Source organism: Equus asinus, chromosome 23 (assembly GCF_041296235.1).
Source record: "Equus asinus isolate D_3611 breed Donkey chromosome 23, EquAss-T2T_v2, whole genome shotgun sequence".
In the NCBI taxonomy this organism is placed as follows: domain Eukaryota; kingdom Metazoa; phylum Chordata; class Mammalia; order Perissodactyla; family Equidae; genus Equus; species Equus asinus.
Window position 1 is genome coordinate 64,504,238 of NC_091812.1, and position 20,196 is coordinate 64,524,433.

A 20,196-nucleotide genomic window follows, 5' to 3' on the forward strand; every position below is an offset into this window, starting at 1 on the left:
CTATCTTTTCTTTGATGTATGCTTAAAACTTTCCAAAATAAAAAAGTGTTTTAGAAGTCTGGTTCTAATAACTCCATTTTGGGGAAGTTCCCAGGAGTTTGCTTGTATTTTCTATTGCCTTTCTTGGTTTACATTCCCGGGATTTTGTCCCCTGGGCATTGGTTATTTCTGATTGAAGGTCAAACATTGTATACGACAAGTAGTTGGAACAATTTGAAGTTTAGTTTGATGTTATCTTCCTCCGGGAAGGATTTATGTTTTCTCCCTGCTGGCAGCTGGGACCCAAGCAGCTCAGATTCACCATAATCCAATTTCACACGTGACTTGAAGCTGAGATCCAGTCCCTGGAGAGAGATTAACATCTGGGTCCCCCTCACTCCTGGGATGCAGCCCTTCCTGGTTCCCCTCCCAGAGTGTGGGGTCTATGAGACTCTCCTGCCTCTGGCGGGTCCTGGGCCCCAGGTTTTGTCCCCACGATGCTGAAAGGAGCTGGTGATTCCTCTTGCTGCCTCTTGACCACTTTTTTTGGAAAGGGCAAACACCTCTTGGAAGACTGATCTCAGAAGATGGGCTCACCCCTCTGTCCTTCCGTAGCTCCCAGGTCTTGCCCTGTAATTCTTGTTGGCTTGTTGTTCTCTGGTGCCTTCAAGCAGATTCTTGCTTTTTTTCCTTAAAGATGGGCACATGTGCTAACAACTGTTGCCAATCCTTTTTTTTTTTTCCTGCTTTTTCTCCCCAAACTCCCCAGTACATAGTTGTATATTGTAGTTGTGGGTCCTTCTAGTTGTGGCATGTGGGACGCCACCTCAGTATGTCCTCACCCAGGATCCAAACCAGCAAAATCCTGGGCCGCCAAAGCAGAGTACGTGAACTTAACCACTCGGCCACGGGGCCAGCCCAGGATTCTGTTATAAAAAATATTTGCCCACTGTTCTAGCTTTTCCCAAGGAGGATTGTGCTAAATTAGCCAGTCCACAAGTGCCCTATGCCATGTCTCTTCTCTCTTTGTTTTTCCTCCTCTGATGGGTCTCTCCTCTCATCTTACCATCTCTTCTGCCCGGGGTTCTGTGAAGGCTGCCTGGTGGGGGGCTTTGGTTCCATTTATAAACAGAAAGCTGCTCTAGCAGTCCTCAGAGCTGGTTGACACTGACAAAGCTCTTGGTGGCCCAGCCATGTGGCTCCAGCATTTGCATGTCTTTGCGCCAAGTCCATGCAACCCCTCATAGGCACAGATAACTGAGTTGACTGCACTTGAAGACAGAGGACGTGGCTGCGCACCGTGGGGTCCCCTGAGCTCAGAGGAAATGTCTGCGGCAGGCGAGTGGACCTGACTGAGAACCCTCATCCCTGATGAAATGGACGGCTCACCACGGTGACTCTACCTGCATAAGTCACATTTCTTTCAGCAGCAGTTTTTGAATGCTTTTAGGGGCTGTAGCTTGAACTGAGTGTTTCAAATTAGTGGAAGATGATGCAGAACTTCTGCTTGGATTCAGTTTACCTCAACAGACATCAAGGGTGGGAGGGAGAGAAGGAGGAAAAAAAGAGGGAGGGCAGGGAAGAGCGAGGTGGGTGGAAGGGCCTATTCTCCCACTTACCATCCTTGGAAACCCCAGCAGACCCGGAGCTGAGACAGCTGGCAGCCTCCTGTAGTGTGGGTACAGCTCCTGACGCCTGAGCCTGCAGCAATTTATCAGGTAGGAACACCTGGGCAGGAGGAGGGCACGCTCAACGTTTCCCTCATGTGCTCTGTGCCTGAGAGGCAAGTCTGGTCTTGAACTATATGTGCTGCTTCTTTTTGTCTTTTAAATGGTCTTTATTGAGAGAGAAGCTCATTTATGGAAGAAAGATTTGACGGATTTAGCATGATCCCACCCAAACACCCCAAGGACAGGTGAGGCCCAGGAAAGTCAGGTGAGCCCCACTCAGTCTGTCTTCATGCTCTGGATCCCAGGCCCCGCCCCTGTCCCCGCTCAGTGATGACGTGTCTGCTGCACTGAGCCTCAGTGTGCAGGCACTGCTCACAGAGCTTTAGCTGAATGAATTTATTTAATCTCTGAAACAATCCTGTGAGTCAAGAACTCCTTTATATCCATTTGATAGATGAGAAACTAACACATACGTTAATACGTGTCCAGCAAGTGGTGGAGGTGGATTCAGACCCGGGCAGCTTGGTTCCAGAGCCTGTGCTTTTCTGCTGCCCTCCTCGGGGCCTGAGCTCAAAGCCGTGCTGTAGGGCGCCCTCCTCCCTGGGGGCGCGAGCTCCGTGCTCATCGCTCACCGTCCCACCCAAGAGGCTCAGGAATCAGGGTCACGCCCTGGACTCTTGTCTCTCTAGAAACAGCTCTCCTCTCACTTGGGGTCCCCTCGCCTGCCTCCCCCTGCTTCCGAGTTGAGTCTTGTGGAATCTAGCCGCCACAGACAAATGGCCCCAAATCTCTGAGACTTAAGGAGGTTCCCAGAGTTTGAGATCACAGTGGTTCTGGGGTAGGATACCTTCAAACTTCAGCTAAATAGATTTCTGCTTCGTAAAGGTTATCTCACTTCTCAGCCCCTCTCGTTCTGGCTGTTTTCGGGAATTCCCCTCTAAGGCCTGTTCACCCCCGCGGGCGTCATCATCAGTCTCGGCAAAGAGGCAAAACTCCAAAAGGTGCCAACTCAGATGATTCCAGATTTTGAGCTTGTCATGAACACTTAACATAACAACAGCACAGATTTTCATAGAGATCAGTCATATGTAAACAGAAAAAAGAATCAAGCATGAGGTCGGCGTCAAATACGTCACAGTTCTTTTTTGGAACAAATTAAAAAGGCGAAAGCTGTCCTGATCGGGTTGGGGGCGAATTCTGTGGGTGGTCTGGATGGAGGTGCCACTAGGCCTTAGGTCTGGTGGAGGGAGAGCGGGAGAGACCTCTACTTCAGAGACAACACGAGAGTGACTGGAAGCGGGGCCAAGCTGGGATCAGAAGGTCTGGGCGCAGGTCTGCGGGCGGGTATTCACTGGTCATGGCATCCAGGAAGCCGATGGTCGCTGCTTGGTTATAGAACTGCAGAGCACGTGAGTCAGCACTCGGGGGTCCTGAGCGTGGAAACATGTGGAAGGGCCTCGGGTGAAGAACTGGTCCGTTTCTTGAGCTGGGACCCTGAGAAGCTGCCACAAGCATGTACTGTGGGTCTGTCCCCACCTTCCTGTGACCTAAAGCCGTTAACCGAGGTGACTGTGCCCTGGGGGGAAAGGGAGGCATCCAGATTTTCAGGAAGTTGTAGACGCAGCCTCCGGGCTGATGTGAATGTACCCCAGAATCAGGACTCAGGGGGCAAGGGTGTCGGGATAAATAGAGTTTGGGCCGGTGTCCATTTCCCAGAGGTCCAGTGGCTCTGGAAACCCATCTTGTGGTTATTTTCCTAGTTCCTGAATGTACAGTTAAGATAGAACTACTCAACAATTGGCCAAATCCCCACTTTGATTCCGTTATGGATGGGGGGAAGGCCCCTCTGCCAGAAATGATCAAATGGAAATCTCTGGAACTACCCCTCCATGTAAAACCAAAATCAATACAGCGTCTCTGGGAGAGTCGCAAAGATGAGTGCCACCATCTAAACCATGGTTGACGCAGAGGTGATGACTCCCACGTCCTCTCCTTTTACTGGCCCATGCAGAGGACAGATAGTTCTTGGAGAACGACAGTAAAGGATCATAAAGTAATCATGCGAGACTATAACTGTCTCTGTTCTTCAAGAGGTGGCCTCTTTACCGGAGCAAATCAACACAGCCCTTGACACCCAGTTCCCACCTTTCCTTTTGGCTAATGCCTTTCCTTTATTCAAATCAACAAAAAGCAGCAGAAGCGTGTGCTTTCATCATCAGGAAAGTAGTGCCCTTCACGGTCTCAGGGCCCTTTAACTGGAAACTGAAAACTACATTTTCCAGACTCCTTTGCAGCTCGGATTCCGGAGGCAAATGAGGTTCTGCACGGATTCACTAGGGAGGGGCTTGGCCCAGCACGGTGTGGACTGGAGCTGGGGGGCCCTCTGCTTCTGTGAACAGGAGCACGGAACACATGTTCATCGATGTGTGGTCTCTGCTGCATTGCGCTATCGCGGATGGTTGAGCACTCGTGACACGGATTTTACGGCCTACAGGGCCAAAAATATCCACTGTCCAGCCCTTTCTAGGAGAAGTTTGCTGAGCCCTGGTCTAGAGCAGGACTGGAAGGCCAGGCTTGTGGCTGGATGCTCTTCCCGCGGTTTCAGTCTTTCTTGCTTTCTTCTCCAAGAGCTCCCTGGTGCTGGTCCTCTGGCTTCTGGAGGGTCAGGAAAGTCGGCCCTTGTTGTGTTGGGTGTCAGCCCCAAGAGCTCCAGTCTTGGCCTGGCGTGGCCCCAGCAGTGACCTCAGAGACGGTAATTACCCCAGTGGGCCCATTCTTATTGCTCTGAAAGCCCTTCCAAGAGTCCTAGCCTAAACCCTGTCCCTTCGGTGATCTTTAAAACAATTCCAAGGATTAAACCTTTTCTCAGTCAAGTACCTGGAAGCGTTTTTGTTTCCTAGACTGATGCTGACGCTGCATGCTGCAGCACGTCTGGGCGCTAGCGACTGCATTTAAACAAACGCACGGTTCTTCATACACGGCGATCATTTATAATTTATGGCATAAAGGTGTGCGCTATACGCTGTATGTATAAATCAGAGACGAAGACGTCATAATGTTTTTTATTTAATAAGTTAAAAGGCAGAGATGAGCTGTGTGTCACCATCCTGACGGGTTAGGTTGGGAGTGGCTTGATTAGAACCGTCAGTCGGCTCAGCTTTTCCCGTCTCTGCGGGGCTGGCCCACTGCTGCCTCAGTTCTGCCATGGTGCCGTGGTCAGTTTCCAATTTCCCAGTTCCAGCGTGATCCCTGAAGAAATCTTCCCGGCTTTTTGGTGTGGGCTCCGTCTGATCTCTGAGGCCTGTTGCACAAGATGGAGGTGGATAAATGGGGAGGATGTTTGTTATGCAATGCGGCTTCCTCATTAGGTCACCTGTGATGGGAAGGCTCACAGTGCTTCATTAGGAGACGTCGGGTCTAAAAGGAACACTGGCTCCATCCAGAAAAGAGCTGAGGATGACACACTGGAAGCCAATTAGGACAAGATGACATCATGGCTTCCACCACAGGGAGACCATCAGTCGCATCCTTTGTTAAGATGACCTAATTTTGTTTTCAGAGTTACCCTGGGGCAGCTCTAGGCTTGGGCTACAGACCAGAACCCAGCAAGTTCTCCTGTGCCTGGAAATGGTGCAGCATCTCCAGGGCAGCCGGGCTGCACCTGCTCCTCGAGTCCGAGGACCGGTCCCCCGGCCCCAAGCCCCATGCTGCTGAGTCACTGGGGAATGGACTGAGTCTCTGGGAGCTTTGGGACCCACTCATTTGGTGATTGTGCAAAAGTTTATGGGTTAACGTTCAAGAATCTGGGTTTCTTTCTTTTTCTCCCCTTTCTTTCTCTTTCAATCTATCTTCCCATCTGACCTCCCACTTTCCTTCACAGCTTTAGGGGGAAAACGAGCAAATTCCTCAAATGTCATCACTAGAGAAAAAAACAAAAGACTCACTCCTGGAAGTAGGAATGGCAGGTTGACCCCTAGTCTGTCAGCACAGAATCTGTATGTAACCCAATGTCCCGTGCTTACACTTTGGGAAACATAGTCATAGAAACACACCATGTGCTAGCTTGGGAATGAAGCTGCATTTAGCATATTCCAGAAGACAGATTCAGAAGGAACTCTTCACCGTCTGGGACACATTTGGGCCACTGACCAGACATGGTTTTCAACAAAGAGGGAAAAATGAGAATAGGCCTCCTAAACGGCTTTCAAGATGGGCAGGGAATTTATACTCAATGGCGGCAAAATGGCAGTTGTCTCCCCTGTGATGTCCCCCTGCGACATCACATACAATTAGAGCTACAAGGTGAAAACCTTTCCTGGAAACAGAAGGGGCCCTGGGAACCCTGAAAGCATGAGTGGAGGAAGTTGAAGACGGACAGTCGAACAGACTTCATCGGATAAACCCACTGTGGCCACGAGTCTGTTCCTGAAGGATCCGTCATCATTTCTGGTCTCTGCGAGGGTGTCTGGCTGTTTTAACGCTGTATTTCAGAAGACGCTCTCAAACAGAAGGACAGTGGGGAGAACACACACTGAACACGCTGACAGTTGCTGCTGTAGGCAAAATGTCCCATCTTGTACTCAGCTCCTGAAAATTTAACGACCCGGCTGCTGTCTCCACCCACGTGGCTTCCAGGGAACGCTGCACAAACTTACGATTGTAAGCGGGAACCCAACTATTTTGAGGACAAAGTTCTTGTTTAGTGTGAGTATCTGAAAATAGGTTTGTTTGGTTTCTCTGTCCTGCTCTGGCACTGAGGGTGATTGCCCTGGTGGAAGGTGCGAATTGTTCTCAGGGTCACACGCCAAGACTGCCACTCAGCGAGGGTGAATGGAAACTGGACGTGTCGGGCTTCCTGATCTGGTCGTTCACAAACGTTTGCTGAGTGCCTACTGTGTATAAGCAGACTCCACGGGCTGATGTGTCTTACCCATTTCTGATAGGAGAACCGCTGTCACAGCCCTCCCCAGGGGCCTCCTGGGCCACGCCCACAGAGCATGGGCTCTGGGGGGGGGGGGGGGGCGGTTTCCTGTGAACCTCCCGGCTGAGCTCAGGTCCACAGGGCAGGGTGGGGCCGCCGCACAGGCTCGGCCTGAGGGATCAGCGTCCTTACATTTGCTTTACAGGGAGGGGTCGCCGATGGGAGGCAATTGGCTTAGTTGCTTCTGGCCTGCTGGTCTGTCCAGTAACATTCACACCACAGTTCACACCACAAACAACGGAATTACCGCAAACACTCCTTCTTGTTCTGTTTGTTTCTGTTCTGTACACACACACACACACACACACCCCCACCCCCGCCCCGCCCCACACCACACGCAATCTTTTCCTCAGGCCTCTGAGCCCAGAGCAAGAACTACTGACTAAACAAACTGGCTTTTTTTCCATTCTCTCCAAAAGATTTGAAGGTAAATGTGAGTTTTTTAAAAAACACACCAGAACTAAATTGCCAAATAGGGCTAATCTTCCTCAGGAAAAAACAACAACAACAAAAACACGGTTCTGCACAAAATCCACCTGTAAGATAATACATGTGGTGTCACTCTTTAAGGAATCCCTGAAACTCTTTTCTTTCAAGATGTCATCCAAAGAAACACTGAATATTTACCACAGATTCTGAGATTTCAATTCACCAACAGATGCAGGCAAAGTGATGCTGTGGGACTTTCGAGGCTGGGCCATACAGCAGTGTGGCTTCCGCCTGGCTTTCCTGGGGTTCTTGTCCTCGGATCGCAGCTACTTTGCCGTGAGGAAGCCCAAGTCACATGGAGAGACCACGTGTGGGTGTTCCAGCCAGGAACTGATGGGCAGCATGGACCACCAGACCCAGTAGGGGTGCTCCTGCCCCACTTTGTGTCCCCGGGGGAGCCCCGGACTCCACCGGGCAGAGAGGCAGCTCTCTGCTGCTTCCTGTCCAAATTCCTGACCCACAGGACCCGGGATCGGTAATAGCGGATTATTGCTGTTAGCAGCCAAGTTTGGGGGAGTTTGTTGGCAGCAACAGATAACGAATATGGGCGCCCCTGGCATCCCAGCCAGGGAATCAGCTGCAGTGGGGTGAGCCTCAGCGACCGTGGAGCTTGGGGTCCTTGGCCCTGGCCCCGAACTCCTCTCTTACAGACCTGTCTGTTAACACCTTTTTGTATCCTGTGATGAAATTCAGACCTGGTGTACTCTATCTAGATGCGTGGCATACACATATACGTACACGTGGTCGTGGACATATTTATATACCCGGTCATAATATGGAGAAGTAAAAGGAAAGCAATTTTTCCTCAAATAACATGAATTTCAATGTATGGTGGTTTCTCCTACAAAGCAGAATATGTGTTCCTAAAAATCACTATGTTATGGAATTCCATGTAAAAAAAGGAACAGGGCTTATGGGGAAGATAAGGCTAGCATCAAAATGCTCAACACCTATATAAGCTTCTGGTTAATTTATTATAAAATAAATGAGAAACCCTATTCAAATTCTGCTGCCATTTGAAACATCTTAAATTCGTGGTAAATGAAGAAATACACATAAATATGCCATTTACCTTGACAGGTGCATGAAGTTTGGTGGGTGGGCATGCTTTCTGGAGAAGGGGTGGATGGCAGGGCCGTGACATACACAGGACGCAATGCCACCAAGCTGGAACCGGTGGCATGTCTCTGCATCCTGTGTCCTGTCTTCTTGCTGGCTGGGAGGAGAGACTCTGCACATGTGGTGTAGGAATTGTCATCACCCATCCACTGCAAGTCATTTTCAGTTGCACACAAGGCAACTGAGACTGTAGTATTTTTTTTTTTTTGGTGAGGAAAATTGTCACTGAGCCAACATCTATGCCAATCTTCCCCTATTTTGTATGTGGGACGCCGTTTCAGCATGGCTTGATGAACTGTGTGTAGGTCTGTGCCCAAGATCCAAACCTGTGAAGCCTGGGCCTCCTAAGTGGAACAGGCAAACCACAGAACCAGGCTGGCCCCTGCAGTATTTTGTGTTATTGCTGCTTTCGATGCCATTTCCGTGTTGCTGCGTGACGTGGACTCCTGCAGGTGTCATTCTCTTGCGATGTTACATGATCTCCACATCTCACCACGTATTTGTCCCTTCAAGCTTCTCCTCAATGCAAGGCTGTCCTTCATCATTTCTACTTGGATTCTGATAGCCAAGGTGCTGGCTGCTGTTTGTGACTCTGTAGTGGATGCTTCTGTGAAGAATGCTGACTTTCAGGGACTTGCACCGCCCACAGGCAGGGCGTAAGGTGGTGAGAGCTCGCTGGGGGTTACAGCTCTGAGCCGGGTGGGGCATTTCTCACCTACACCATGTGCTGTTTACAGCGGCACAGAGCTAACCCACTGCATGGAAAATGGCTCGTTCTTTGTTTCTCTTTTTTATTGTTTTTTGGTGAGGAAGACTGGTCCTGAGCTAACATCTGTTGCCAGTCTTCCTCTTCTTGCTTGAGGAAGATTGTCCCTAAGCTAACATCAATGCTTGTCTTTCTCTATTTTGTATGTGGGATGCCGCCACAACATGGCTTAATGAGCTGTGTGTAGGTCCACACCCAGGATCTGAACCCGTGAACCCCGTGAACTTAATTACTATGCCACTGGGCTGACCCCCTTTTCTTTCATTTTTATGAGGTGCCTTTATTCTCCAGTCTATCTGCTGGGTGTTGAGGAGAGTCAAAGATGGCTGTGCATTCTTCGCCACCCCCTTGGAGAGGTGGAGCCCGTTTGCCTTCCTCTGGACTCTCGGCGAGGCCTGTGATTTCTTTACAGAGTGCAGTGGAAGGGATGCTCTGTGACTTCGAAGGCTGGTCCACAGTCAACACTGCAGGCAGGAAAGCCACCCTGTCAACCCAGCCAGCCTGCGGAAAGACAAGTGATGATCAAGTTTTCTGTCACTATTCTTTAGGGTGATTTGTTGTGTAGAAATAGATAACTGATGTGGCACATGAGCAAATTCATTCATCAATAACGTGAATTGTGACAGTCCGAACTCACCATCAGTCAAGAAGGTAACAAGGAGGTAACTAGGTGTTTCTACCTACTTAAGATAAACAAAGTTGGCTTTGAGAGAAGGACGCCAGTATCCAACTGAAAATTTTTGTCCCTATATGTGACATTTTGAAATAATCACACAGACACACACACACACACAGAATGACTTTGAATGCCCCAGCCTCAGGTGCAGACTGATGGCAGAGGTGTGGTTTTTGTGACTTAAGCGTCACAACTGTTTTGTCATTAGGAATGTGTTCTCTAAAATGATGAACCACTCTTGGTAAAGTTCCGGACAAAATAAATTAAATCTCCTCTTAATTTATGCGATAGATACAGTCTGGGAAATTTCAATGTATTTTCATCCGTGTAAAAGCATCCCTTTTACTTACACGTAAAGAGTTAGGTCAGAGGCTCAGATCATTATAAACAGGTTTCTCCATCTATGTGAAAATGCAAGTGGGCATTCAAAAGTCTTGTGAGCTGAGGGGCCAGGTATTACTTCGTGGAATGGCCAGCATCCCTCTTTTCTTCCTACCCAATGCCAGAAGCACCCCCCAATCACAGTGAAACCCAGCAGACCCAGAGACTCATCCTGTAATGATGAAGTTACAATGCAAATTGATTTTTAACCTCACAGAGTCTCTTTTGTTACCGCTGGAGCACTGCGTAGGAAGGAACAGGACCCTGAACATTGGAATAGGGACATATGAACGGATGCAGTGAAGCTGGGGGCCTCGAGCCCCTCCAAGCTACCACATCCTCCTGGCCAGTTGAGTGGACATTGAAAGGCCTGCTTGCAAGGATAACACTGTCAACATCTGGGCACTTGGACCTTTGGAGGGATGCCCCGTTCCCTAAATGATGAAAGTGTCTCCCTGAGCCTGACCTGTCTGTGCAAACAATGTGATCTGTGCTGAGACCCGTTCTCCTTCTGGGACTCTGAAACTTTGGTGTGTACTTGGCAGAGGGTGGTCATGTGACCAGCCCCCAGTAAAAACGCTGGACGCTGGGCCTCTGCTTCCTGGGTAGACACATTTCACATGTGTCATCGCAGCTCGTTGCTGGAGGAGCTAAGTGTGTCCTGTGTGACCTCACTGGGAGGGATGGGAGCCTGAGCCTGGTTTCCTGCAGGCACTGCCCCACGTGCCTTTTCCTTTGTTGATTTTGACTCATATCCTTTGAGGTCATAGCAGTGAGAACCACCGATACACTGAGTCCTGTGAGTGGAACTGGGTGGGGGGCTCTTAGGGAGCCCAGCACAACGGCAGGAGCAGCCCATCCCCCCACTTGGAGACGTGAGCCCCCCTTTGCCTGAAGACTGTGTTGGCCTCCCCCAGATCACGGTCCTGCAGGCATTGCTGGGTCTCCTCAGGACCCACCCCCACCCCCGCTCTCCTCTTCTAGACCTGCAACTGGACTCAAGGCCCAACAGGCCCTAAAGCATGGGGCACAAAGTTCACCCACGAGGAGGTGTGAGGGTCACCCAGAGGACTGCGTGGTTTTTCTAGCTTACATTGACAAAGACCTGGGGAATATACATAGGACTGGGTCTTAAGGGTGTGGCATCAAGGTGCAGGACTATGAAGTTGGATCCGTCTGAATTTGTTGATATAGGCTCACTGAGGAGATGTGCTGGATTCAGTGTTTTAGCTTGATGGGTTAGGAAGGGCTCTACTAGTTTGGTTGGTTGGCTGAAATATGGATGTTAAAGATTCCGCCAGGAAAGACCGAGGAGCCTTATAGAGAAAGCTTGTGTCCCTATGAACAGGCTATTAGCAGAAATCTGGATGTTAAGGATGTTACTGCTGAGGGCAAGGAAGGAAGCGAGGAGCATGTTATTGGAAAATGGAGAAAGGCAAACGCCCGTTCTATTGCTGCAGAAAGTTCAAGGACATTGTGTCCCATAGTTACGTGGAAGTCAGAACGCACAGGCAAGGAACCTGGATGCACAGCTGAGGAGATCGCCAAGCAAAGGGTTGGAGGTGTTGCTTGGTTTCTTCTTGCTGCTTAGAGTCAAATATGAGAGAAGAGAGAGGAATTGAAGGAAAAATTTCTGAAGGAACAAGAATTTGATGCTTTTTAAGATTCTCAGCCTCTCCAGATGAGACAGAAATGGATGTCAAAACATGGTATGGAGAAAAGGCCGCCCATGGGATTGTTCAAGTCTTTGCTGAAGCCCTGGAAAGCTCAAAAGTCTAGAGTATTCAGCTATACATATGACTCTGCCAAGACACTAAGAGTGTTCCTCATAGATCTTCTCAGTTAAACCAAAGGCCCCTGGGAAGTTTAAGAACACTGTCCCTCAGCCCTCTTAGCAGAAGCCAAAGGTAGAGAGGAATTATTAGGAAAAGGTTTGTGGGTATACTCAAGGGACGGAAACGCAGCGAAAATGCACTCCAGGGCCACAAGGGTCTTGAAAAAATTATATCAGCAGAAATACTGCCAACTTGGACTAAATGGAACATCGACAGTAGAAAACAGCAGAAAAGTTGGGAGTGGGCAAAATCTGGGTACACACTGGAGCCTATTTCAATGATCTATGCTGTATAACAAGCAACCTCAAAACTTAATGGATTAAACTCATGATTTCGTGGGTCTGGAATTCGGAATGGGCTTGGCTGGGATGGTTCATCTCCGCCCCACCTGGCTGGGGCTGGAAGATCAACTTCCAAGATGGCTTCTTCTTCTATGCCTGGCGACTTGATGCTGACCCTCCAACCCCCACTCCCGCTCCACGTGACAGCTCAGCCCTTGGGGACTCTCAGTGGAGCTCGGACTACTCACAGCATGGTGCTCTCAGGATAGCCATACTTCTTCCATGGTGGGTGGCTTCCAAGAAACAGAAAGCAGAAGCTGCCAGACCAGTTAAGGACCGTTCTGCTCTAATCTATGGGACAAAGCAGTCAGATGGTCTGACTGTCACGTTGAAGGAAGCTGTGGATTGGAACATGCTGATGGGGCCATGTGTAGAAAATGCAGTCTACTGTGACATTCCGTGAGAAAAATTCTTTCTTCACTAGCAAGGACACACCCAGCTTCTGGGAGTCAGGCAATATCTGAAATAATCTGAAGAGTAGCAGTTGAGACCCAGAGATTTCACATGATGTGAACACAGAGAGGATCAGGGTCATGATGGCGAGTGTGGGCTTATCCACTGGGGCTTTGTACAAGGAGCCCAAGGGGGCGTTCTTCTCAACTGCAGCAGCTGGTTTAGTGGTCCCCTGCCAGCCAACTTCGTATCTGATCATCCATCAGTGTGGAGAGTTGCTGGAAATATTCCAAAAGAGCTGTGGTGCTGTTTCTGCAGGCAGAGCTGGGAAAGAAGCAAGTAATGACAATAGATCCCTCACTTTATTTTACTGATGACCATATTTAGGGACTTGTTATTGTCATGCCACGGTTATTCACATTACTCAGAGAAAACCACACACCTGTTAGTGGAGAAGATTCTGTGAAATCGCTGCACCTCTTTTCTTTCTTTTTTTGAGGAAGATTAGCCCTGAGCTAACATCTGCTGCCAATCTTCCTCTTTTTGCTGAGGAAGACTGGCCCTGATCTAACATCTGTGCCCATCTTTCTCTACTTTATATGTGGGACGACTACCACAGCATGGCTTGACAAGAGGTGCGCCGGTCCGCACCCGAGATCTGAATTGGCAAACCCCGGGCTGCCGAAGCAGAATGTACAAACTTAACCGCTGCGCCACCAGGCCAGCCCAAAGCACCTCTTATTTTGGTGGCTACTGTGTTATGTCCCACCCAGTATCTTCATCCTTTTGCACATAAAGACTGATAACTAGTAAAATGCCCTGATAAACCAAAGAGATATTCATTCCATCTGAGAAAGTCTATGCTGCTTCCTTGCTGTGCCCACAAGCACGTCAGATACCAGCAATTGTGTGATGTGGTGTCGCACTTGGTTCTAACTCAGTCCAGGCACTCAACATTTCCTTCCTGCCGGGAGATGTGGGCTAGTATTATTTGCTACCAGAAGCCTCATGGGAAGTTTCCACGTTAAGTGTTGTTATCTTATGTATTAATTATTAATATACCAACATGTAATATATTTATCTATTATATATCATTTTAAATTCCAACTTGAGAGTATTTTGAAATGTGCACTGAATCAGTAATCATTTGATGTCATGATTACTCATGCTTTTTATATTATCAGGGATTTTTGGAGCTACATTTTTGAGTCTCTTGGGTACATGAAATGGATCATCTTTCATTGTCTTCCGTGATCCTATAAAGTCTGACGGCCCATGGAATGGATGAGATCGGACTGGGAGAAAATAGCCCACTGAAATAGGAAGACAGAAAGCTGAAAGGGATGTCCTGGGCCTCGTAGAAGGACCTGTTCCAGTGAACTACTGCTGTGTAACAAACGCCCCAAACCGAGAGGCTTGAAACAGCGACGATCATTTATTTTGATCACGAGTCTGCTTCCTGGGGAACCCAACCTGTGGCTGTCATCATCCAGAATAATGTGGCACATCCAGGCTCCTGCACAACCATCAAAGGCATCCTGGAGCGTTCGGTAAACTCATGGCAGCAGCCTAAGGAGCATTAATAGAGACAGTGCCCTGAGGAGGCCACCGAGCCGGCATTCATCATACACCTGCGTGTCTGCCCTCACACTCAGCTTAAAATAATTCATTCAATTTTCCTTGTAAGAGTGCCTGTATTTATAATGCTGTGGCTTCTGCTCTGGGATCTGAGAAAGTGATCTCCATACTTTTATCTGGACTCATCGATGGGCGTAGTGGAGATCCCTATCCCTACCCCAAACGGCACCACGATGGAGTATGTATGAAGCTAAGAGTCTGCTGGAGATGCTTGGAGAAGTGTGTGTGTCTGTGTATAACTCTGTCCAGACCACTCTAGCTTGGATGAGAGTCAATAAATTCATGCAATAGTAAATCAGAGAATAATTTGGTATGTTGGGGAGAAAGTTGATTCTAATATGAAGAGGAATGTCAAGGAATAGGAGATGCTTAAAGAAAGATGAGTGTAGAGAAAACTATTTTTTCAAGTATAAGAAAAGAATGAGGCAGGAGACGTATGTGGTTGACAATGGGGACATAAAATAATAAAGCGTGTGCCCAGGGTCAAACCAAATTATAGGTGACAACATGGCTTCCCTTCTCAGCTTCTGCTTCTGTATCCCCAATACGGTTTTATAAAAATGAATCCCTGTTCACAAAGTTAAACAAAAATTAAATTGTTGATTCTCATTGTCTTCTACCCCAAGGCAATTTAAAATAGACTGCCCTCTAAATCATGTTGTAACTGAAGAAGAAACCCAGCTGGACTTTGGACTTGTAAGGGCAAGTCCTGGCAGCCAGGGCAGCGAGTGGATGAGATAATTGTTTTCTGCACATTCAGACCGAAATCATGTGTCTGTGAAGCCACCATGAAAGGCAGAGAAGGGAAGTCATTTGCTCAATCTGAGTGTGTGAATCACCACCGAGGACAAAGTGTTGCCAGTGCCAGAATCCGCAGGAGCACGTAACCCATTTGGGAAGGACTGTCAGATGGCCAGACCAGACCGGGATGCCTTTGTGGATCTTAACAGAAAGCCACACTTAAAGAAAAGTCAGTGGGCTTATCCATGAACGGGGGGAGCTAAGAGCAGCAGGGGCTGGTGTGTACACATGTCAGCAAAACCAATCTGGGCTAGAGGCTGGACCTGGTACGTCTTGGTACAGGGAGAAGATCTTTGACAATCTGTCCGGCCGGCGTGTATGTAGAGGCAAGTTCAGCTCTGCAGGGGGAAGGCAGAGTAAAGGGCCCCCTGCCGGCACCACAGCTCCTCCTGCTGCCATGTCCAGAGCAATTCTGCTTGGCCTCAGACCTGCCTCCACTTTCAAGCTCCGCATTCTCACTATTCATTCCTCTACACTCACACGCCGCCCAGAGAAGCTGCTGAGGACGAACCCTCCAAACGAACGTCCTCTGCTCTCCCTAAGAGAAGTCGTGGCAATCCACGTTTTCTCCATCTCCTCATCTTGGGCGATGCTTCAGCTCCCACTCCATATTGACTGGAACCCAAGATTGTTCTCTGAGAGCCCAAGCTAATAGGCCACAATATCAGACTTAAACTCAGGAAGAACTCTGTGGGTCCAGTTGGGATGTATTCACTGCTGATAAAGGAGAGCTATGAATAGAATAGATTCTGGACTTCCCAGGAAAATGGGGTGTCTCAGGAAGATGACTAACAACTGGCTTGGGCGATGGGTGAGAAGTGTATGTCTCCGCACTGAAGGCCGTGAGGCACAGGGAGGCACTGCGTGGAGGGGCTCGATGACATTGCATTTGGTGCATTTTAACTTTAACCCCACAACAGTAGAACAGCAAATACAGTCACAACAAGAGAGAATGGATAGTATTCGGGGACCAAAAGGCTCACTTGTCCCCAAATATTTCCTTCTTCTGGATTTCGTTGGTATCCATTGGTACCAGAATTTCCTGGGTTTGGGTATTGAAGGTTTCAAGTAAATTGCAAGATAGGGACCCCTTGAAACCAGTCATCAGTGTGTAAGGATGAAAGTAGTTTTTCCTGAGAAGGTAGTGGGGGGTTGCCCAGGGAAAGGCGGGAAGAGCAAGAGGCTGGGAGGAAGGAAGGAAGCGTGCGCAGCCTGGAGAACCTGAAGAAAGACTGAGCACTGTGGGGTGGGGCACGGGCGCTTGGCCTGTTCTGAGGACCACCTGAGGAAAAGTGGGAGGGAGGGTAGAGAATTGCTAAATGGAAATAAATGTGGGCAGAGATGGGAAGGGGTCTAGCCCAGAATACATTGTTTACTTTTTAAAACACCTAGAGTGGTGTATTGGTGAGCCCCCTGCACAGAAGGATGGGGGTGGGAGACATGAAAGGATACCTGGTCTAGTTCAACCAAGGGGTCATCACATCCTTGCATCACCTGCCCGCAGGTTGGGCATCGAACTGCATCATGTGCTGAATATGAAGTGATAAGAAATCATAAGAATGCATTCCTTTTCTTCCAAATTTTGCCCAGGGCCAATATCATTTCATATGATTGTTTTCAGTGTCCAGAGCAGCTGAGACGGTAGCGATAAATATATATACACAGGTATGTGTATGTGCACGCACATGTATATGAAGACGGTGGTGCCCAGGTGCGTGTGTACACATATATGCACGTGAAGATGGTGGTGCCCAGGTGCGTGTGTACACATATATGCACGTGAAGATGGTGGTGCCCAGGTGCGTGTGTACACATATATGCACGTGAAGAAGGTGCCCAGGTGCGTGTGTACACATATATGCACGTGAAGACGGTGCTGCCCAGGTGCGTGTGTACACATATATGTACGTGAAGACGGTGGTGCCCAGGTGCGTGTGTACACATATATGTACGTGAAGACGGTGGTGCCCAGGTGCGTGTGTACACATATATGCACGTGAAGACGGTGCTGCCCAGGTGCGTGTGTACACATATATGCACGTGAAGACGGTGGTGCCCAGGTGCGTGTGTACACATATATGCACGTGAAGACGGTGCTGCCCAGGTGCGTGTGTACACATATATGTACGTGAAGACGGTGGTGCCAGGTGCGTGTGTACACATATATGCACGTGAAGACGGTGGTGCCCAGGTGCGTGTGTACACATATATGTACGTGAAGACGGTGGTGCCCAGGTGCGTGTGTACACATATATGCACGTGAAGACGGTGGTGCCCAGGTGCGTGTGTACACATATATGCACGTGAAGACGGTGGTGCCCAGGTGCGTGTGTACACATATATGCACGTGAAGACGGTGGTGCCCAGGTGCGTGTGTACACACATATGCACGTGAAGACGGTGGTGCCCAGGTGCGTGTGTACACATATATGCACGTGAAGACGGTGGTGCCCAGGTGCGTGTGTACACATATATGCACGTGAAGACGGTGGTGCCCAGGTGCGTGTGTACACATATATGCACGTGAAGACGGTGGTGCCCAGGTGCGTGTGTACACATATATGCACGTGAAGACGGTGGTGCCCAGGTGCGTGTGTACACATATATGTACGTGAAGACGGTGGTGCCCAGGTGCGTGTGTACACATATATGCACGTGAAGACGGTGGTGCCCAGGTGCGTGTGTACACACATATGCACGTGAAGACGGTGGTGCCCAGGTGCGTGTGTACACACATATGTACGTGAAGACGGTGGTGCCCAGGTGCGTGTGTACACATATATGTACGTGAAGACGGTGGTGCCCAGGTGCGTGTGTACACATATATGTACGTGAAGACGGTGGTGCCCAGGTGCGTGTGTACGTGCACACGTTTGTGAAGATGGTGGTGTCCGGGTGAGGGGCAAGGTCAATTGCACTTTAGAATACCAAGGGGAATCCTAGCCAGCTGAACACCTCTGCGTATTTCAGCTCCAGTTGGACATGGTGTAATGCCACCCAGGGGTGTGACAGTGTCTCTAGGTATCATACTATGGAGCGAGTTCCTGTAAAGGGGTCCCGCCTGAGCCATGTCTTTTGAAGCCCGTGAGGGGGTGCAGAGGAAGCCAGTGAGGCCTTGGAACGAGGAAACCCTGCTCCAGTCCCTGTTCTGTTTCCTGGGCAGTGTCGTCCCATCCCTGCAGCCCAGGTTTCTGGTCTATCAGTAGACAGAACGCCCACCGTACGTGGGGTGCTCTGTGAGTGCAATCCAGGACGACGATGAAGATGATGTGATGATGGTGACGACTCCACTCCTTTCTCATCCTTTGCTTACGGTTTTCAAGCAATTAAAGGGGCCAAGCACTTATTTGTAAGTGTTACAGATGATTGGTAATTATTAAGATTCAAGAGTCATAGGAAGGATGGGCCTTCCTCAGCCTCCCCCGCCTGCCTTTCTGATCCAGTCTCAGGGTAGAGACCAGAGCAGTAGAAAAGCCAACACCAGAGTGAAAATCCAGTTGCTGGAACGGCCTCCGACATATTTTCCTCCGCATCCATGGACCTGCACAGGGGCGCACACGTGGCTCCTTCACACGGATCGGATCACAGACCACATAACAGTTCATGACTCTGTTTTAAAAATATACCCTGGAGATGTTTTCTGTGTTAGCCTGCAAACCTCTCTTATAATTTTAAGGAGCTGAATAATATTTTGTGGGATGGATATGTCATATTTCATTTAACTTTTTTCCTCTGGAGGAGCATTTGAATTCTTTTCAATTTTTTGATACCATGGTGTTTGTGTTCCAGTATTTTTGTAGATATAAAGGCTGGACACCAGAAGTGGAATTCTAGGTCCAAGGAGATGCCCATTTATAATGCTAGATTTACTGATGTTTTTACCTGTCAACAAAATGTATGAGAGTGCCTCAAACTCTTGTCGACAGTGTTATTTTCAATTTTATTGAAAGCAGTTTATTTTTAATTTTAAAAGCTTTGTCAATTGATGGCCTTTTATTTGTGATTCTTTATTTATGCGTGAGATTGAACAGTTAAGAAAACACACCAGCCATTTGTGTTTCTTCCTTCCCCTGACCCCGTTCATTTCATTTGCTGAGTTTTCTGGGAATTATCTTCTTCTTATCAATTTGTAGGAGTTTATAAAAATGTCTAAGGACATTATGCTTTTTTTCCCCCAATCAATCTCTTATCTTTTTAATTTTTATGTTTTTCATTGTGCAGATGGTTTTAAATTTTCTACGGTTAAATTTGTTCATTTTTCCACTGATGGCTTCTGGGTTTTACACTTTCCTTAGGAAAGTCTCTTCTATAATTCTCTCTATATTTTTCTTTTTTTCAAATGTGTATCCAAGGCAAGGTGAGGGCTGTTAAAATGCCCACTTTTATTTGAACAAATTTCGCTTATATACATTAGTCTGTTTCTGGACGTTTAAATTCTCCTCTGTTGTTGTATTTGCCTTTTCTGCGTCTAAATCCACTCTTTTCATTATTATAACTGTAGGATGCGCTTTCGCGTCTAGTAGGGCCAGTCCCCTCACAGAAATTTCTGCTTGGCCACTGTTGTACTTGTTTCTTCCCGTATAATGTTTTAGAATTAGCTTCCCAACTTCCATTTTAAAGCTGGTTGAGCGACAGCCCAGGTGTTAACCAGGCCGTGGTTCATGTGCACAGTGGGACGTCAGGCAGGAAAAAAAGGATTGAACTCTGAACACAGTCAACCGTTCCACTAAATCTCAAAATAATTACACCGAGTAAGAGAAGTTAGACAAAAAGAGCACAAACGCTAAGATTCCATTTATACAAACTTCTGGAAAAGGCGAAGCTGACCCAGGGTGGGAAAGGTCAGCAGGTATTTGCCTCCCAGGGGGAGTGGAGATCCATCGGCTGACGTGTGGGAGAAGCTTCAGGGGTGAGGTCAATGTCTCATACTTGACACTGATTTGTGTTACACAGATGTGTCCATCCCAAACCTTAGGAAATGTTCGCTTAAGATCTGTGCATTTAATTGTAGTAAATTTTCCTAAAAGAAAGTACTGACTCTAGCTAATGATATGTATGTGAAGTGTTTAGAGGTGACATGTAGTGATGTCTGCAAATTTGATATGAATTGACAGACAGGGGAGTGAG